This window comes from Convolutriloba macropyga, unplaced genomic scaffold (assembly GCF_964194025.1).
Source record: "Convolutriloba macropyga unplaced genomic scaffold, txConMacr16.3 SCAFFOLD_3216, whole genome shotgun sequence".
Classification (NCBI taxonomy): Eukaryota; Metazoa; Xenacoelomorpha; order Acoela; family Convolutidae; genus Convolutriloba; species Convolutriloba macropyga.
The window spans coordinates 11,173-15,000 of NW_027450358.1; the positions used below are offsets into that span (position 1 = coordinate 11,173).

The 3,828-nt window shown below is 41.0% G+C and overlaps 1 non-coding gene and 1 pseudogene across 1 annotated transcript in view; both read left to right on the plus strand.

Moving 5' to 3' along the window:
• The first annotated feature begins 730 nt into the window (after positions 1-730).
• On the plus strand, positions 731-882 carry LOC142355824 (5.8S ribosomal RNA; annotated as a pseudogene).
• Positions 883-2,565: 1,683 nt separating this feature from the next.
• Positions 2,566-3,828, plus strand: part of LOC142355825 (large subunit ribosomal RNA) — a 3,522-nt gene continuing 2,259 nt past the window's right edge. The window contains exon 1 of the ribosomal RNA XR_012761308.1: positions 2,566-3,828. This exon is cut by the window's right edge and continues 2,259 nt beyond it. This is a non-coding gene — a ribosomal RNA (large subunit ribosomal RNA).

Sequence of the window (3,828 nt, forward strand, 5' to 3'; positions counted from 1 at the left end):
TGGCCGAAAGCGCAGCATGTGAAAGGTATAGATAAAAGTTAGCGTTGCAGTCAGTACTGTGTAGTTACTAGTAGCTGGATTTAAGCTCGAAATGAGACACTGTTGGTGAAACTTCATCATGAGAACGTCACAAGCTGATCACGCTCTATGATATGACTAGTATTATGTTGCTTCTAGTAGGCTAAGCGCAAGCCGAAACATCAACATGTGAAAGTCGTAGAATTTTGCAATCAAACTGTGGCTAGTACTGTGATGTTACTAGTAACCTTTTCTTACGTCATATGGCCAAGAGAGCATTTGAAGGCGAAACTTCTGCATGGGGAAGCTGCATCATGAACAAAAGTTTATATCGAGTATTATGTTGACGTTAGTAGGCCCTGGCCGAAAGCGCAGCATGTGAAAGGTATAGATAAAAGTTATCGTTGCAGTCAGTACTGTGTAGTTACTAGTAGCTGGATTTAAGCTCGAAGTGAGACACTGTTGGTGAAACTTCATCATGAGAACGTCACAAGCTGATCACGCTCTATGATATGACTAGTATTATGTTGCTTATAGTAGGCTAAGCGCAAGCCGAAACATCAACATGTGAAAGTCGTAGAATTTTGCGATCAAACTGTGGCTAGTACTTTGATGATGCTTGTAGCCAACCGAATTGGTTGAAAAGCCCAATAAGTAAGCTAACTTGGGAGAGCTTGTTGGAAACCAAATGCTACTAGATTGGTCCAAATACATCCTTCAACAGGGGATCACTTGGCTCGCTTTACGAAGAGGAGCACAGCTATATGTGTTAATTCGGTATGAATCGCAAGATTTGTTTACCGACCTCTCTAACGCAAAAGGCGGTCTCGGCTTCGGCTGTTGACTGCGTCCGATTCAGGGTTATATAACTCTCGATTGAACACATTGATGTTCTATTGTTGGTGCTTCCAATAAAATTGGAACACTTAAAGCAGAACCGATTCAAATAATAGCATTCTGATCAATGATTGCATTCCTTGATCAAGAACTGCTGGAGTCATTGTGATGGCGAATTTTCTTCATAAGAAAATTGCAAAGAGACGGAACTTAATGAGACTAGTATTATGTTGTTTCTAGTAAGCGGAAGCTGAAACAGCAACATGTGAAAATCAAGTTTTGTTCAATGATCTCGAGGCGATAAGTACTATGAAGCAACTAGTAGCCTAAGCATGACTCAGATTTGAGACAGTCAAAAAGACTGGCGAAACTTCTTCACATGAAAGTTACATAGAGAACTACAAATGTATACAGCGAGTATTATGTTGTTTCTAGTAGGCGAAAGCTGAAACATCAACATGTGAAAGTTGTCTGCAAACTGTAGAACGATATGTGATTAGTACTGTGCTGTTACTAGTAGCCAGTCTGACTGTAGAAGCCAAGACAAAGGGAAACTAATGCATCTGAAAAGGACAAGTTATGGAAAGGTATGCACGATAAGTATTATGTTGTTTCTAGTAAGCGGCAGCTGAAACATCAACATGTGAACGTCGTTGTGTACAGTAACCTAGAACTATATAGTCCTTAGTAACGTGCATTTACTAGTACCTGTAATTGGTATTCAGACTCAGGCAGTTTGGAATAGTTTGGCAAAGATGCACCAGAGAAAACTGGGATTTGATACAGAAATTGTTGAATACAAGTATTATGCTGCTTCTAGTAGGTTGAATCCGAAACATCAGCATGTGAAAATTGAAAACATTTCTGGTTCGAATTGTCACAAGTATTTGGTGATCTGAGTAGCCAAACTCACTACAACGCCAATTGAAGGCAAAAATTCTCAACGGGAAAAGCTATTCTCATTGAATGAGCTAACAAGACGAGTATTATGTTGCTTCTAGTAGGCGAAAGCCAAAACATCAACATGTGAAAGTCTTGCTGAACAAATTTAATGTTGTTGAGCTCAGTACCGTGTGAATTAGTAGCCATAATTGGCGAGCGAAAATTGAACTGGCGAAACTTCGTCTTTGGAAAATTGCAGATGCCGAGCACTTATTTTGCAACGAGTATTATGTTGACTGTAGTAAGCGAAAGCCGAAACAGCAACATGTGAAAGCTGTTGAAATTTGTGGTCATTTTGCAATAAGTACAAGGAGTGTAACTAGTAGCCAGGTCAAAATTTGGGATAAGAATGAGCAAAAATTCTGCATGAGAACAGTTGAAATTATGAAACTAAATTACAAAGACTAGTATTATGTTGTTTCGAGTACGCGAAAGCGGAAACATCAACATGTGAACGTTTGTAACGAAGTTTCGTTAATTTTCAGCCTAGTACTGAGCAAGAACGAGTAGCCTCATCTCCAATCCCACGCAAAATGTAGTGAAATATGTGAGTGAACCTTATTCACGGTGAGGGTTTCCCGAGGTCTGTATTGCAGCGAGTATTATGTTGCTTCTAGTAAGCGAAAGCTGAAACAACAACATTTGAAAGTTGGAATTAATGACTGAATGGAAACTTCGACCTGTGTTTGATAGTAGTAGCGAACAAAACTGCTGAATCGGTTTCTGTCTCATATTGGTCAGTGAACCAATTAAGAGACAATCAACTACATAACCTGAATTGGGCGAGAGAACCCCCTTAACTTAAGCATATCAGTAAGGGGAGGAAAAGAAATCAACTGAGAATCCCTTAGTAATGGCGAATGAACAGGGAAAAGCTCATCGGGAAGAGAAATGGCAACATTTCTCGGTGTCCGGTATGGTTTGATGCTAGACTGGTGAATTTGTCCTGATGTCTACTGGAAAGTAGCATCAAAGAAGGTGAAAATCCTGTAAAGGTCATTTTCGATACCAGTCATAATGGCTCATTCCTATGAGTAGAGTTGTTTGAAAGTGCAACTCGAAGCTGGAGATATGTCTCTCCAAAAGCTAATTATAAAGCGAGACCGATAGTAAACAAGTACCGTGAGGGAAAGTTGAAAAGCACTCTGAAGAGAGAGTGAAAAGTACGTGAAACTGTTGAAGGGGAACTGGAGTGAGCGTTACCATACTCAATGCCTTGATATTATATTCTCGGCTACCGAGTAGTGTAGTTGTCGTCTTTTGGCAAATCTTGTTAATGAATCGAGCAGAAGTTTTCCTCGGAATTCTTCTTGTTGATTCTAAACAAAATGAGATAAATTGATCTTGATTGCCTGTCTGACCTCAACTTCCTATTCAATGCTCTCTACAGCCCGTCTTGAAACACGGACCAAGGAGTGTGAGTTGCTTGCAAGTGTTGTCGCTCATTGAAAGCGCACACGCGAAATGAAAGTGAACAGTGTAATTTTTATGAATTGCACTACTTTGTGTGGTGAGGGCGCCGATTCGGTGTCCCGCAACCACGGACGGTTTTGCTCTTATTGCATGACTGATCCAGAGCAAGTAGCACACGACCCGAAAGATGGTGATCTATGCTTGGGCAGGGCGAAGCCACGGGAAACCATGGTGGAAGCCCGAAGCGGTTCTGACGTGCAAATCGATCGTCTGACCTGAGCATAGGGGCGAAAGACTAATCGAACCATCTAGTAGCTGGTTTCCTCCGAAGTTTCCCTCAGGATAGCAAAAGCTTGAGCAAGATTGAAAAATCTTCGCAAAGCAATTTCATCGGTTAAAGCGAATGATTAGAGGAATGGGGGAAAATTTTTCCTTCACCTATTCTCAAACTATAAATCGGTGAGATGTCCTTGTGACTTAATTGCACTTGGACTATGAATGCAAGCTTTTTGTGGGCCGCTTTTGGTAAGCAGAACCGGCGATGTGGGATGAACCAAAAGTTGGGTTAAGGCGCCTAACTACTTGCTCATGAGTCACCACAAAAGGTGTTGATTGATA